The sequence below is a fragment of the Rhinolophus sinicus genome, chromosome 6 (assembly GCF_057876585.1).
Source record: "Rhinolophus sinicus isolate RSI-liver-muscle chromosome 6, RSI-T2T, whole genome shotgun sequence".
NCBI lineage: Eukaryota > Metazoa > Chordata > Mammalia > Chiroptera > Rhinolophidae > Rhinolophus > Rhinolophus sinicus.
In genome coordinates this window covers 53,491,246-53,508,708 of record NC_142506.1, presented here as the reverse complement: position 1 = coordinate 53,508,708, position 17,463 = coordinate 53,491,246, and the positions used below count along the sequence as shown (strand labels likewise).

Sequence of the window (17,463 nt, the reverse complement as noted above, 5' to 3'; positions counted from 1 at the left end):
GAAGACCTTAGGGGGGCAGGTACGCCTCCAGGCAGGCCACGCCAGCTCCCCGCAGCATCTGTATTCCGGGGAGGTTCGGCGGCAAACAGCATCGCCATTAGTTACGCGCTGTTTATCAGCTGAAAAGCAGCGTGTGACCAGGTGAAATGGACGTACCGCGGGTGGGGAAGGTGGGATATCCAGGGAGCGCTACTGGGAGATACACCTTGGAGACAGAGGAGACTAGAGCTTGTCTGATTTGCATCCCTAAGTACCTGGGTTCCCAAAGCTTGTTTGATGAGCTCGGAGCGCCCTCTGTTGATCAAAACTTACAGCCCAGCAAAAGAGTTTGATTTGAGGCTTTTATAAAATGGATGTAAAATTTATATGCAGTGAAATGCACAAATTTTAAGCGTACAATTTTATGAATTTTGATAAACTTATACTCTCAGGTAATCCACCACCTCAATCAAGGTATAAATTTCCATCTCTCCAAAAAGTTCTCTCCTGCCTCTTCCTAAGCTATCCCCATCCCTCATTCACAACCACTGTTCTGATTTCTATCACCATAGATTAGTTTTGCCTGATCTCCTAGCCTTCATTAATAAAATCCATGCAGTATGTATTCTTTAGTGTTTGGCTTTTTTCACTTAACATAAGGTTTTTGAGCTTCACGTTGTTGCTGGTATTCCTGTTTTCTATTTGTACTGTTCTTCATTCCTATCTCTCCTGCCTTCTTTGTAACGTTTTTTAGTATTCTACTTTCATTCCTCTATTGGGCTTTTAGCGCTAATGATTATAATATGCATATTTAACTTATCGTGGCTATACTTAACATTGTGTCACTTCACCCAAAGTGTAAGAAACTTCCAAAAGTATAATTGCATTTTACCTCCCTCCTTTGAGCTATTTTTTTTTGTATTTTATATATACACACATTATAAAACCCATAGTACAATCTTATCAATTTTACTTTAAACAACGTTGTCTTTTAGTAACTCTAGAAAATTTTAACTATATTGTTTTTATATTTACCCCGTTTTACCATTTTTGGAACTCCTCTTTTTTGCCCTATAGACTTTCCAACTTTCCAACTGGGTCATTTCCCTTCAAACTGAAGAACTTCCTTTAGCATTTCTTGTTCTAAGGCAACACATTCTTTCAGCTTCTGCTTATCTAAAAACGCCTTTGTTTCACTTTTGGGTTTGAAGAATAGTTTGACTGGATGTAAAATTCTTCGTTGACAGTTATTTTTCTTTCAGCCCTTTAAAGATGCCATTCGTTGCCTTCCTTGAACATCAGCCATAATTGTTACAAGAATTCTCCTCTATGTAATGTGTCCTTTTTCTCTGGATTCTTTGAAGATTTTTTCTTTACCATTGGTTTTCAGCAATTTGACTGTGGTGTTCCCGGATGTAGTTCTATCTGTATTTATTCTGCTTATGGTTTGCTGAATTTTTAGGACCTATAAGTTAATCTGTCAATTTTTCACCAAATTTGGAGAAATATCAGCCATTATTTATTCCAGTTTTTTTCTGATCCATTCTCTCTTTCCTCTCCTTCTGGGACTCCAATTACATGTATATTATTATACCACATGATATTGTTTCATAAGTTACTGAGGCCCTGTTCGTTATTTCAGTCTTTATCCCTCTAGTCTTCAGATTGGATAATGTCTGTTGATCCTTTATTAAGTACACCATCCTTGTTTCTGCTATCTCCAATCTCTGTTAAGCCTATCCAGATATCACTTCAGATATTGTACTTTTTTCAGTATATACATACATACATATAGTTTCTATTTCTCTGCTTTGTTTTCCTTTAAATCCTTGAATATAGTTAAAATCGCAGCTTTAAATTTCTTCTCTGCTAATTCCAAGATCTGGCTCATTTGGGGGTCACTTTCTATTAACTGATTTTTCTCTTGACTCTGAATCACATCTTCCTGTTTCTTTCATATCCAGTCAATTTTAACCGTATGCTGAATACTGTGAATGTTACACCATAGAGAAGCTAGATTCTATTCTCTTCCTTTGAAGAGGATTGATTTTGTTCTAGCAGACAGTTAAGTTAGTGGTGGACCACCTTAAACTTGTAGGGGCTTGGCTTTTGTTAGAGCAGTTCTATTTAGTTTTTGCCCTTAGGTTTAAGAAAAATCCCTTAGTTGAGGGACTTGTTCTTTACCCCTAAAGTATGACACTGTGGGGTTTCAATGGAAAGCCTAAAGTGTTTGCCAAGCCCCTATAACTTGGGACTTAAACTCTAAGCTCTGCTCCCGGGCAGAGATAGCGGCTGAAATCTCTGCTTAACTCTTTCAGCTTCTAGATGTTGCTTTCCTCTGGACTCTTCCATGTGTGCAAAATTCAAAAATGATACCCAAGGATTTGAGGGAAATTTAATACTGATTTTTGGGCTGCCTCACTTTGGCTGTCTCTTTTCCAGGATTTCCATCCTCCCTTTCCAGCTGTGGCCCTGAACGCCACCATGTACTACCTCAAGCCAATAAGACCAGCCTTCTCTTTGAGTTACGGCCACCATGCCCAGCAGACTGGAAAAACCCATCTAATCCTTCTTTCAAGGACTGAATCCTTGAATCCCCTCCAGTCTCTGCCTGCTTTTGGACATTCTCCAGTGCCTCTAAATTGGTTTTTTTGTTGTTGTTATCCAGTTTGTAATTATTTTCTTTGGGAAATTCAATTGTATATAAAGTACTCCCTAATTTTAGTTTTAATTGTGGCTTTTTCAAAGCCCATGTTAGGTTTTGAATTCAGGTAGTTTTAAGAATTTTTATTCTGTGAGTTAGCAGCCTAAAGAATTACTCTTTAAAGAGACTAGCTATAATTGTATCTTCTATTAGACTGAAGGATTCCAGTAATGCAACCAGATTCTTCACTGATAGATAGATATATGATATATGAGAGATAGATGATAGATTGATAGATAGATAGATAGATGATAGATAGATAGATAGATAGATAGATAGATAGATAGATAGATAATAGATTTCTCATGTCTTCACATTTGAGGATATTAACAGTATTACTTCAAGATTTAGGTTAAAAAAAAAAGCCCACTCATTTTATGAATAAAAAAATTACATACTGGCTTCTATAGACACCAATGTACTGGTTCCACTAATACCCCTGAGTGCAAAACAGTATCTCCCTGTTATATCCGTAAATACAAAATGCAAACAAGTTAAGGTCCATTACCCAACTAAGAATTCTTATTCAATATTCCTTGTTGCTTAATTATTAAACGAGCATAACTTCTTTGGGAATGCTTCATGAGACTTTGATATTTTCATAAAATGCAATTTAGCTATCTCATTATACCTCCGGAGTGAATAGCTCATAAATTTTACAGTTAAAATATATTGTGTCACTGTTCTTAAGTCTAAAAGCATAAATCAGAAATAAAAAAATCAAGCTGGCAACTTCTAATTGCTAAGCAGAGGCAGACTATAACAGATTCCACTCCTCTTTAATATTTTTCTTTTGAAATAGTTTCTATATCGGTTGCCAACAGAGCCAGTGGAATACGTGTGCCACAGGCGGCTGTGTTTCTCCTTAAAAGATAATTAAACCAGCTTACACTGTCCACGTGGTACCTTGATGAATATGCAAATAATATTTGCATATGATCTACTGGTGCTCTGGGGACCATATGATCATATGTGCGCTGCCAGAGTCATCAGCAAGCTGGTAACTTTAATTTGTGGACTTGGTCACTATTGTGGTTTAAGAAGAGTGTTGTTACATTGCAAGCCGAGGAAGACTTTCCACTCTCGAACTCTCACTTAAAGCCTTAATCATTTTATCCCCATAAATTCCTTTCATGTTCAATTCCAAGTCTTGATTTTGTCCAAAGTTGACAGTTCAGAAGATAAAGTTATAGAAAGACACAGGGTGTGAACCAAATTTGTGTGGCTAGAGTGATACTTTTTTTGGGGTGGGGTGTTTTTATTTTGCTTTGAGGTTGGGGGAGAAAAGATCAGTTATGAAAAACAGAGAAAGGTCAGACCTTGAGTTCTCAGCCCACTGACACTGGGTACCAGATGTGGCTACAGTGGACTATGCTGCCACTTGTCACAGGAAGTAGCCTCCTTTGAAGGGATCATGGTGTCCTGTGTATCACTGTTTATAATAGAGAAGGAAGAGAAACAACCTACATGTGTGTCATAGAGGCTGAGTTTAACAACTTACAGTATAGTCAGATCGTGAAATACCATGCAGCCACTAAAAGTGTTTTCATCAAATAATAACTTTATGGAAATCATGGAAAGACATTGATGATATGAGTCTTAAGTATAAAAAATTTAAGTATGTACAGTATGATGATAATTCAGTGAAACCAAAAGAAAATTATACGTGCATCAGGAGAAAAGGGCTAGAATTTAACATCAAAATATTAAGAGTACAACAGCTCTCTGGGAGTTTCTAAGTCTGTTTTCTTAGACAAATTTAACATCATTATTATTATAATTTATTATTATTAAAAGGTTACTAAAATAAAAAGGGAAATTAAAGCAAGTTTCAAATTTTAGGAAAGGGATCACTGGGAGCCAGAGGATAAAGATATGGGTGCCCCACAAGTGTCCATGGTCATCATCCCCAGACACTCACACACATACACACACACACACACACACACACACACACACACACACACACATGCCCCTGCATGCCTAGTCAGGGCGATCATACAAAAAAAAAATAAAGCTGGAGGAGGAGATGGGTAGAGAGCGTTGGTGAATAAAAATAAATATTTCACAATAAAATAGGATTTTAAAGCACTTTACTCTCCTCCCCGCCAAAAACCCCTAATCATACTTCATGTATCTTTACAACTTCCTAAATTTGGAGTTAGGAATGTAAGAGAGGGACTCTGAGTTCTTTAGAGGTGAGGTGGCTTGTCCAAGACACAGATCCATCCAGGGAGAATATGGGGGGGTGGGGGGGACACAGACAGACCTGTCTTTGATCCCCAACCATGAGCCACACATGGTCTCCAGATCTGAGGTGCAGCATCTGTTGGCGACAGGTGAGACATAAGAAGACTGTAAAAGTCCAAGACATAAAATACAACAAACCACTACATGTTTAGTTGATGACTGCTCCAATGAACTTAGAACAGAACTAGAGCAGAGTGTCACTGTGTGGGGGGTGCCGGGAAACATTTATATTTTTTTTAAAAATGTACAGGCAGGTCAAATAAATAGGCCAACAGGACAATGGAAACAGGTAAAGAATTAGAGGAGGTCAGAGAAAGGTGAGATATTCCCCCAGAAGGAGTCAGCGAGAGACCATTGGGGAAAGTGACTTGGCCTTGCAGGATGGATCAGAGATTAAGGAAAGGAAGGAAAGATATCAGACAAGAGACAGAAACGTAGAAGAAAAGGACAAGAGGTCACAACTGAGCCATTTTTCCAGAACGCAGAGTGCTTATGAGAGTATGGAGGGATGGAACCAAATCATGTAATAATTTGAATGTCACGTTTAGGAGTTTGAACTTTAGGCAATGAAGACACTGAGGAGTTTTGCATCAGTGAGGGACAGTGCCAAGGCCATGAAGTGACATTAATCTGGTAGCACTTTGTTTAAAAAAAAAAAAAAAAAAGTTGAAGCAGCAATACACAGAAGGAAGCAGGCATACCATTGAGGAGGTAAAAAGTGACAGGAGGTCTTACAATCCAATAATTAGAAAACAAACAACCTAATCCAAAAGCAAAAGATGTGACCAGATATTTCATCAGACAAGCTAATAAGCTCATGAAACAATGCTCAACATCATTAGTCATGGAAATGAAAATTAAAAACCACAATGAGATACCACTTCATACCCACTGGAACAACTATAACGAAAAGGACAGACAATAACTATTGGTGAGGATATGGAGAAATAGGATTCCTCAAATATGGCTGGTGGGAATGTACAATGACGTGATCACTTTGGAAAACAGTTTGGCAATTTCTCAAAAACTCAAATATAAAATTACTATACCGCCCATCCATTCCACGCCTAACTACCTACTCAAGAAAAAATAAAAACAGAAGTCCACACAAAGACTTGCACACAAAAGTTCATGGCAGCATTACTCATAAGAGCCAGAAAGTGGAAACAACTTAAAAACCCAGCAACCGGTGGAGGAATAGACAAAATGTGGCCTATCTATGCAACAGAATGTTATGCGGCAATAAAAAGGCAGGAAGTGCTGGTACAGTGTGGATGGACTCAGGAACATTAGGCTAAGGGGAAGAAACCAGACGCGAGAGACCACACATTATATGATTGCATTTACATGAAATATTCAGAAAAGGCAAATCTATAGGTACAGGAAGCAGGTAGCAGTTGCCTGGGGCTCGGCATAGGAGCGGGGATTAACCACGGACATACGGGAGCTCATTGCAGAGATGAAAATGTCCAGAAACTGATTTCTGGTGATGGCTGCACCACTCAATAAGTTTACAAAAAAAAAAAAGAAGGAAGGTGAATTCTTTTATATGCAAAATATGTCTAAATACAGCTAGTGTTTAAAAGTGAGGCACTAGAAGGAATGAGCAATCCGTTTCAGAACTCTCAGCACTCAGTCAGCTAGGCTTGGAGACTAAACAAATGTGAGGAGGAAACTGGAGGAGTCAAGGATGATTTTTCAGGCATGTGAGCCGAACAAGAAAAAGAAAAATGGACATAGCTTTTTCAATAAGGAAAAAGGAAGATGATATGTCTGATTTTGAAAAGATCCAACCACAATAATCTAATTGTCATTTCCCACTGAAACAGAATGCCCAGAGAGAGGGCTGATCTGCATGCCCACTTCCGGAATTCTGGCATGTCCAGCTGGAATCCCATAGGGTCTATCTTCATGTCAATCAGAGTGAACCCCAACACTGGGAGGAGTGTCAACAAACACTGGCTGATTGCTTGTGGGAATACGAGAGTCATTTAAAAAAAAAAAAAAAAAAAAAAAAAACAGAATGTGTGCTGAAGAAAAAAAATTGTGATGTTAGGATCTCTGTAAGGAACTGCCAGAGGCTCAGAGGAGGGAGTGGCTGTCACTACCTAAGTGACCTGAGCTTCCAGAGTACAGCAAGGACTGGGAACAGATGCTGGGAGGGTGATGGGCAGAGACACACATGCAGCCCAGAGAAGAGCTTCAAAGGCCATAGTGGAGGACAGGTAACCGGTAACCATGTGAGGACCCTGCTTGAGAGAAACTTGCAGGAAGTGTGGGTTTCCAGGAGTTCCTCCAATGAGGGCTTAGAATCAAGACCAATTTTTCTACCCTGTGCTGGTGTTGCCCACACCTGTGATGGGATCCCCCAGTTGTGTGGTACCTGAGCCCTGGGTACCAGCATGTAAAGCCTCCTCTGAATTGTTAAGGCCTCCATGCTCACTGCTGCAACCATTCCCTTTGTTTCCTCCCCCTTGATCTCACCAGCTACACCAGATCTGCCATCACACACCTTCGTCACCAAAGAACGCCCTCGCAGTTCTACACTCTCACTGGAAAATCAATAGTTCTGATCTACTCACATTTGGCCCATTTACCCCATAAGTTGGAAATGCAGGGTTTCTGGATGGATGGATGATGGATGGATGGATGGAGACATGACCTTAAAAAAAAAAAAAAAAAAAGAGGGATTAAGTGAGATTAACAGGACAATAGATGCTCCTGGGTGGGGGAATGATGACAGCTCACACTGTTTCTTATAAAAACGCTGTGATTGAGATCAAGCTGTGATCCTCTTGGTTAGTTTTGTAACATAAAAAAATAAAAATCACAGGATTTCCATTTAAAGCCTCATTTAAAAACAACAATACAGGTAAGTGTCAGGGAATTTCAGGAGTTATGGTTTCCACAGCAACATTCATATGGCCACCCAACTACTATTAAATAAATGAAATTAAGCACTTGTGTTGCCCTTGACATTCAGCCATATGCTAAGCCATCACACCACTGGTTTATAATTCCTTGCAGCCACCTGTGAGGGAGGCAGCCTTCTCACTCCCACAGGAAGGACGAGGACATCACGCCCCAGGATGTGCTCAGAGAACCCCAGCCGGGTGGCTAGCCGGCTAATCTGACTCCAGGGCACAGCTGGCAGCAGGGCGAAATGTCACTCGCAGGGTTGGGCAGAGTACACGAAGAAAATGAATTATTGTTACATGCCTACCGTGCACTAGTTTTTTTCAAACCCCTGCCGATGAGGACTGAGTCACAGACACCAAAGGAAGCATTCATAGAAACTGGAGACTTCCGTGTTCCACGTGACGAAGAACACGTGAAGAGAGGACACGAGGAAATACTGTGTGGCCTCAGTTCAACGAGTCTCTCTATGACCAACTTCCCTCCCTGCCCAGAACCACAAACATGTATAAGAGAAAGAAAAGAATTCCTCCAGTGAGAAGGAGACTCTAAATAATGAGAAGCAATAAACACCCAGGTCTTCCAGAACAGAAGCCGTGCCCAGCGTGCAAGATTACCTTCCAATAGTTTCACTTATTTGACAGAAAAAGAGGCCCACCAGAGGTGACAGACATTTGTGTCAGTAAAGCTGAAGCAAATCTTAGCACATCTCATCTCTCAGATGAACACGGGCTCGTGAATTGACAGCATGACCTGAGGCCCTAAGCCACAAAATATGTGGTGTGGCCCACGGTCCCGAGGTGGGGAGGCCAGAGACCAGCATGAGCTCTGGCCGTCATCGTCATCTCGACGAATGCTCATTAAGGAGTAAGCAGCAACAAATGAAAGCCAGAGAGGAGTTAAATCGAGAGATGTTGCCTACCCTCCAGAAGAAAGTGAAATAACGTGTAAAAATGCAGAGTCTCTAAAGCGTGAGAAAATAAAAACACAACGGCAAGCCAAAAAAATCAAACTTCCTACCTCAACGAGATGTATTTCAAACCCCCGACTCTGAATGGTAGACATTTAGAAAGGAGTTTTCCCTAAAAGACAGGCAAAAGACAATAGGTTCCACATTAATATACGCTTTTGCTACAGTAGAGCCGGCTCACTTCCTTCAGGAAGCTTTTCCCATAGCCTTCTCTGGACCTGCGCTCTTATCTTCCCAATACCCCTCTGCTGAGCATTATGCAGACAGCTGTATATGCCTGCGCTGTCCGTGTATCTGTCTTCATTTGCTCTCTTTTCCCTGTGAATCGATTACTGCTAAAAAGTTTGAAAGCCACCGTGCAATGCTAAGGTGTGAAGTGATTGTTGATTGCCCAACTGATGACTTGGGACACCCATTTAATGGTTCAAAATTATGTGCATGATGCCCATTAGACTGAGCTACTTGAGGCCAGTGGCCACATTCTTAATCTTTATGTCCCTAATACCCAGCACAGCGTTGAATGTGGCTCTTATTACGAGTTTTTGGTGGAAATGAATGTACGTCATTATTTCGATGTTTTGCTTTTCGTGTAAAATGGCTCCCTTGAAACTTAATCTCAAACACTGCATTCTGTTCTGAATGTCTATAGCTCAAAAGACAAATGTAGTGAATGATCACAGATAATTAAAGGACCTAGGAGAGATTGCTTCACAGCGAAGATCAAAGCAACTGGAATACATATAAAGTGCAAAAATATCTATGGTAAAACAAGACTGTTTTCAGTAAGCCCATTTCTAGGGGTGAGAACAAACACAGGAACACATCTAGTTCTAGGATTTTAAAATTAGGAGTGATGGGTTTAAATTAAAACTAAAGTGTAGGTAAGCTTTCAAGGTAAAAATCATGACTGCGAAATCTAGCAGACTAAGGAATCATCTTCCTTAGCTACTAAAGGCAAGTCCATCGCTGTGGAATTTTAAATGATACCTGAATGATCCTCTAGTTCAATATTCAATTCCATGCCAGCATAGAACATTACTCTTTAGCAGTTGGCTTTTCAGAATTATTTATACTGATTAAAATCTCCTCCCCCAATTCTTCTATGGGTACGGTTAGCATAGCGACAGTGGCCCCGTCTTACCTGCGGTCAGCTTTCTGCAGTTTCAGTTACGGGCGATCAACCATGCTCTGAAACTATTAAATGGAAAATTTCAGAAATAAACACTTTGTAAGTTTTAAATTGAGCACCGTTCTGAGTAGCAGAGTGAAATCTCATGCCATTCCCATTCTCTCCTGCATGAGACATGAATGATCCCTTTGTTCCTGCGTGGCCACCTCACTTCATTTCATCAGCTGGGCATTGTATCATCTCCCATCGTCACAAGAGTGAGTGCAGTACAATAAGATACTTGGAGAGAGAGGGACCACATTCACATAACTTATGGTATGTTGCTAAAGTTGTTCTGTTTTATTACTAGTTATTGTTCATCTCTTACTATGTCTAATTTATAAATTAAACTTTATCATAGGTGTGCATGTATAGGAAAACACACCATTATGTACAGAGTTCAGTACTGTCGGCAGTTTCAGGCATCCACTTGGGGTCTTGGAACATATGCCCCTCAGATAAGAGGGCAGATGAGAAGCCCCCAAACAAAAGAAGGCTAAACAATATGCCTCAGGTCACAAATGAAGTTAAAATGGCAAGGAAAAGATTACAATTCCAAATCACAAACCTTGCTTCTCTAATTATCTCTTGGCTACCAGTGAGCAGGTGATATTTCTGTTATTCCAGGATTCCCTGACCCAGAGGGATAAGCTTCCTGAGACCTACTCCCAACTTATATTCAACTCCCAAGCATGATATTCAGGTAACTTTATTTTTATGTTATTGACAAATTTACCCAGTCTCACAGAACCCTCCCCTTTTTGTGCACCCTCCTATAGCTGAGATACCTGGCACTGGTGTTTCAACACCTTGTGGGGTGGGGGTGGCCGTGTAATCTCATAGTTAATAACTGTCTCCAAAGTCAGATGACCTGGGTTCAAATTTGGCCCCACAGCTTTCTAGCTATGCAACCTTGGGCAAGTTACTTAACCTCCATTTCCTCTTTCCTCGTTTATAAAAAGAGGATGAATAATAACACTTACCTCATGGGCTGAATTCGGTGATTTACATAAGAGGCTCAGTATTAGGTTGGTGCAAAAGTAATTGCGGTTTTTACAAGTGTTTTTAACCTTCTAAACTGCAATTACTTTTGCATGAACCTAATACAGTGACCCAGCTCCATCAGTTTGAGTTTATAATTATTACCTTTTGATAATTTGAGGCAGAATAGTCCTACTATTTGGGACAACAAAATCTGACAGACCCCAATCCTTGAAATCACTCAGTCTGCATCACTGATCTCTTTCTTGGAGAAATTCTTCCACCAAAAAGGTATAACTGGCAAAAGTGTATAAAAAGCAAGAGAAAAGAGAGGGGACATTTACTGCCTTGGATGGAATTTCAGTCCCACTTTCTTTCTGTGTGTGCGTGTGTGTGTGTGTGTGTGTGTGCGTGTGCGTGTGTGTGTTATAATTCAGAAGCTTTCATTTTCAATGAATTATTACCATATGTCTGTATCTCCCTCTTACCTTACAAATTACTCTGCTAACAGATCACCTTTTAAAATTACTAACAGACAATGGCTTTTTATTTTTAAAAGAAAACATTTTTGTTCTAGCTTAAGCCTTAATAACTCAAAAATACTATTGTGACCTTTTTTTAGGGTTTTGTCTGCAATATGGCTAAACTGTGAACATAATTCATTCCTAAAATTCCTGACGCAGAGTGGGTAGTGGTGTTGGTTCTTGTGGTTATGACCAGTGGGTAGGCTTTCCTTCGCCACGAACGCTTTGCCTCCCTACCTCTGCCTCACATACACCTGTCGCCTTCCCTAGGTTTTCTACTTTATTCCATCATTTTATCATCCTCTGAAGTACTAGCTCAAAGACCCCAATATCTTTTTAATTTTTCTTTTCCTCTTCCTCCTAAAATGCTGTTGGAGGTCCCAGTGATTCTGACTCCTCTGTCTCTTAGGCTGCCCCAATTTCATTTCCTTGTCTAGATCACTGTATCTCAGAGGCATGTACTATACTGACTCTGCACAGGAAAAAAGAAAAGTTAATCTTGAACTCTTAAACAGTATGTCTACTGACGAAGAAATACTGACTTAAGAAGCTTAAGTTCAGTTTTGTGAAAAATCTCTCCATTGAGTACTGTCTTCACAAAAGAGTTTTGTCTTCGTAAGTGATAAAATATATTCTTAGGTTATCTTCCAAATAAGAAAACACAATTAAAGCACTTGTGTAGAACACGTGGGCTCTGAGAATACATCCCTAGAGTCCAGTTTGCAAAAACAATTCCAGACTATTACTGTATCATCCTAACGAATCTGTGTCCAAGAACCAGTGTTTGTTTTAATCTATTCAGGATTTTGCTCCCAAATAATGATTTCAAATCACATGTCTTGCCATGTCATTCTCTTGCTCAAACGATTCAATGGTTTATTATTGCCCCCAAAAGGAGTCACAAACTCCTTGGTACGGCAGTCAAGATCTTTCATGATGTGACCCAGGATTTCATTTGTCTGCCTATGCACCAGCCATGCCGTACTCTCCTCCTTTCTTTTCTTTATAGTTTAAGAAAAAAAAATTAATTATATGACAAACAAAAGAATAGTAATGATTATTGTGTGAACATATGCTATTGTAATTGTTAGTTCATAGACCATGCTTCAAGGGCTGTTGACAGTAAACCCAATTCGGAAATCACAATTGTGAGATCTGTTCAATCTAACACTGGACTTTGATTTCTTCACCATTGGAATTAGGGTATTAGATCAGTTTATGAACGATTCCTTCCAATCTTGAGTCTAATCATTTTATGACAGCAATTGCAGACAATAAATTATATTGTATAGAGGACCCACTGATAATATAATTAAAGTATTTTAGCCTGAAGTAGGTAATGAGCCCCACACAAATTTGAAATTAAGTGATATATATCTAGAACAACAAATAGGAACAACTTCATGAGCCCACATGAGTTTGAGAAAATTTCAACACCCCAGTTCACAGGCTGGTAGTTGTTGAAGCGTGACCCCCAACCAGCACCATTAGCATCCTCTAGGGACTTGTTAGAAAAGCAAATTCCTGGGCTCTACCCCACACCAACTAAATCAGACATCAGGGTTGTAATAAGCCTTCCAAGTTGATTCTTAATTGTGCTACAATTTGTGAACTGCTGTCAGGAGTACTAAACCTCTGTCAACCCCAGTTTCTTCTCATGAATACACCCCTGTAATTACAGGGGTCAGAAGCCTGAGAAGCACATTTCCCAGTGTACCAATTAGAGAATTCCAGGTTAGATTGTGCCAATGAGAGGCATGCAGGTGACATTCGAAAATGGAAAAGATACAAGCTATCCTGTTGCTCCCCCTTCAGAAGCAGGCAAATGTGACACTGGCAATGGGACCTGCAGGTTATGAAATTTCCCGTTTTTCTGTACACTTGTGGTAAGCCTGAGAACTTGTGATGGCTTTTTCTTACCTCTGCACCTCCAGCTTTCCAGTGGTTTGTACAAGCCCCTAATTCTTCATACTAAATCTCTTCTTGTTTGAAATATTTACAGTAGCTACTGTTTTCCTGATTGATTTATTGCCTAAGAAATGAGATGTTTCAACACACTCATTCATTCTATAATTATTTATTGAGTGCCAGAGACTAGCAGGGTATTAGGAATACAGCAGCAAAGCAAACAGAAGAAGGCCTGCCCTCCTGGAACTTACCTATTTTCTTTCTTTCTTTTTTTTGTTTTTGTTTTTTGTTTGTTTGTTTGTTTGTTTTGGTTTAAGATCCTTTTACTGCGGAGCAAGAGTCAGGAAGAGATGGGGGACAGCTATAGCCTCTCCAGCCCCAAGGGGAAGAGACATTTAGTGGAGTTACACAACAGTTCTGGAGGCTGGAGGTGAAAAATCAGGGTGCTAACAAGGTCAGGTGCTGATAAGGTCTCTCTTCCAGGTTGCAGACGGCTGACTTCCCCTTGCGCCCTTGCACGGTGGAAGGAAGCTCTCTGGCCTCTTCTTATAAGGGCACTAACCCCATTCATATGGGCCCCACTCTCATGACCTAATCACCTCCCAAAGGCCCCACCTCCTAAGAGCATCACATTGGGGATTAGATTTCAACATATGGATTGCGGGGGAGACAAACATTCAGTCCATAACAGTCCCATTTCTGTTTTCTTTCTGCTTCTTTCTGGTTTGCACACCACTATTCCCAAACTCCCTCCATCATGCCAGTGGGACCTCTGGACCACCCCCCTGGAAGTTCCCATAATGAACGCTGGATTTGTACTGCACACTTCACCATGTGAAAGCAGAAACCTCTTATTTGGAGCAGAAGCCACAGAAAATAAGCAAATAGCTACATATCATGTCATTACAGAATCTTAGCCCACTTCCACCCTAGCGATTCCTCCCCCATCTTCTCACTTAGGTCATCATCTCTCCTGATACCCAATAATTTCCATCATTTTCTACGTGCATTTCTGAGAACTCTCATTTTCCAAAGTAGAAAGGCCACACCATCTGTCACGAGCCTGGGAGGTGCAGGGAGTGATATACTGCGGAGATTACAGTGTGACACGGATGAGGGGAAGGTGTCACCCCATTTTCTACTGACCCTAGCAGAAGGGAGCAAGCAGAGGAAATAGACCCTGGGACACAGAAGAGATTTCTAATTACTTCCTTCCCAGGCGCTTCTCTTCCCCTGTGGCCTGTGTTATTCCCGCCCTCCCCAGGCTATGAGTTTTCTCACTGAGCCAGAAAAGAGCTGCGTGAATAAAGAGTAAAATGTCCTAGCAGGGCAGGTAGGATGTCATTAAACAATGGGTCCTCTGGCGGGAGGCAGATTACACCCCCCGCAGGCCCCACAGCCACAGCTGGGCTCTGCAATCACCCCACAAAACACATCAGAAATCACCTTAGGTAGGGGTGAGTGTGTGTGTGTGTGTGTGTGTGTGTGCGCGCGCGCACAAAAGTCCTCTTTTTGTGTCCTTTAAATTTTCTTTATCAAAGAAATACACCTACAATAGTTTAAAAATCAAGCAATACCAGAAGTCATATTTTTCAAAATCCTCTGTCCCACTCTTCTCCTCCCCACCTGTGCCCTTCTCATCTGGGGCAACCATTTCGAACTTTTCAAGGTATTTACCTCCATTTTTCTAAATGTGCTTACACAGTATTTCTGCCATTCTTGATTTATCCATTTCAGACGTGGGCTGTTTATGCTGTGATGCATGAAGTTTTAGCTCTTATTCACCACACTCTCTGCTCTCTCCCTCCTCCCAACAAGAGCAGGCTCATATTTATGGGGCTCTCACTGGGTGACAGGCACTGTTACCTTTGGGCATGGCTGGTCACCCTTTCCTCTGTGACTCAGAGTGTCCCTCACTTGGCTCCCAGGATCCCAACCCGCCACCCCCTCTGGCTCCTCACTTCACCAGTCACTCCCTTTCAGTCACCCTTACTGGTGCCTCCCCTTCTCCAGGCCTCTTAGGGATGGCACACTCAGGGCTCCATCCTGGGCCCTCTCCTCTTTTCCATCTACTCTCCGCCCAGTTGGTGGTCTCATCCAGGCTCATGGCTCCGAATAGCGTCCCTTTTCTGATGACTCGGATTCAAATCCCCAGCCCTGACCTCTTCCCAGACCTACATGTCCAACTCTCCTCTTGACTTAGATGCCTAACAGACACCCCAAACTGAGCACATCTCACACCAGACTCCAGCTGATTGTCCCGAAGCTGCTCCCCTGCAATCTTTGTCATCTCTGCTGATGACGTCATCTCTGCTAACATTACAGTTGCACAGGTGAAAAACCTGGAGGAGGCTGAGGTGCAGAGAGCAGACAGGGCCAGTGAGAAAGTCCCCACAGCAGGTGCGGTGAGACATTTTTTAAAACAGTCTAATATCACCAATGTTCATAGCAGCGTCGTTCATTGTAGCCAAGAAGTGGAAACTATACAAATGTCCATCAACTGATAAATGCGTAGACAAAATGTGGTCTATCCATACAACGAAATATTATTCAGCCATTAAAAGGATAAAGTTGACACTTGCTACAACATAGATGAATCTTGAAAACATTATACTAAGCAGAAGAAGCCAGACATGAAAGGCTATGTATTGTATGATTCCATTTATATGAAATGTCCAGAATAGGCAAATCCATAGAGACAGAAAGCAAATTATTGGTTGCCAGGGGATGGGAGGAGGGGGAAAAGGAGAGGAACACTAATGGGTACAGGGTTTCTTTCTGGGATGATGAAAATTGTATTTAATTAGACAGTAGTGATGGTCGACCAACTCTGTGAATATACTAAAAGCCACTGAATTGTACATTTTATAAGGGTGAAATTTATGGTATGCGAACCGCATCTATAAAGCTGTTCTATTCAATGGGCTAATATTAAATTTAAATTGTGCGCTGTAATTTGCTACTAAGTATCTCACTCTTATGCCAACCTTCAGTTAAAAACCGCCACATCTACTGCCCCGTGTTAGAGTACTTTGGAGCAAATTGAAGGAAAAGGGTGATGGTCTGTGTTTGGATGAAAAGGGAGAGAAGTGAACAGCCACGCAAGGCAAGATGCAGAGAGGAGACAAGAATTAAGGAAGCAAAATTAGAGCAAGAAATAACTAGGAGAAGTCTAAGACCTGTGAGGCTCCTAGGGGTATTTGTGGTAGGGGCACCGGAAGGCAGTACCTGCTGTTTTTCCTCCTGTTAGGGGCATGGGGGCTGTAGAGATGTTTTCTAACTTCTTCCCTGCCTCCAGTCCCAAGTTTTGTTCAGATATACACTCTCCCCGACACCTCAGCTTGCATATTTCATGGAAAGTGGGCTCTGCCTTGGTTATAGGGGTGGGGCATTGCCTCAGGCCTAAGCTAATCAGTGATGGTTCCAAGATGGACTTACATAAGTTAGTCACGTCAGAAAAAAAATCCACAACTATTGTCGCAGGGCCAGGGATAGAAACTCTGCTTCCTGGTGATCAATCTCTGCAAGGGAAACTCCAGGAACTGCCTTCTCTCGGCCATTTTGAGAAAATGCGGGAAGAGGTTGTCTGAAAACGGAGCCAACATAAAGAAAGGGAACCAAGACTTAGATACCAATTACGACAAACGCATATAAGTCCTAGATCAACCTGCATCTAAAGCTACGCCTACTCTTGGGCTGTTCTGTGATATGAGCCAATTAATTCCTTTTTATGGGTTGAGCTTTCTGTCTCTTGGAACAAAAAAAAAAAAATCATATCTGGAGTGAGGTGATAATGCCTCAGAGTCTATATACACTGTACAAAGTACACCTCATTATTTCCCTATTTATTTGTTTGTTTATTAAAGGTTTATAAAAAGGGCATGAAACTTCCTGAAAATTCTACTTATAAAATATTTGCATGGGTTTCATGATAATTAATAAAGATCAATAAATGTTTCAAAACTAAAGAAAAATACAGTTGACAAAATTCATTTTGATTTATATTTGCCCTAAATATTTTAGAAATCGATCTCTTTGGTTGATGAACCCAGATTAGAGCTGG

The 17,463-nt window shown here is 40.9% G+C and overlaps 1 long non-coding RNA gene across 1 annotated transcript in view; it reads right to left on the bottom strand.

Moving 5' to 3' along the window:
- Positions 1 to 4,759: 4,759 nt before the first annotated feature.
- LOC141567900 (uncharacterized) overlaps positions 4,760 to 17,463 on the bottom strand; it is a 28,458-nt gene continuing 15,754 nt past the window's right edge. The window contains exons 2-5 of the long non-coding RNA XR_012490880.2: positions 9,961 to 10,013; positions 8,870 to 8,931; positions 7,516 to 7,595; positions 4,760 to 5,009 (exon numbers count right to left, since the gene is read on the bottom strand). This is a non-coding gene — a long non-coding RNA (uncharacterized LOC141567900). The remainder of the gene's footprint in view (positions 5,010 to 7,515; positions 7,596 to 8,869; positions 8,932 to 9,960; positions 10,014 to 17,463) is intronic.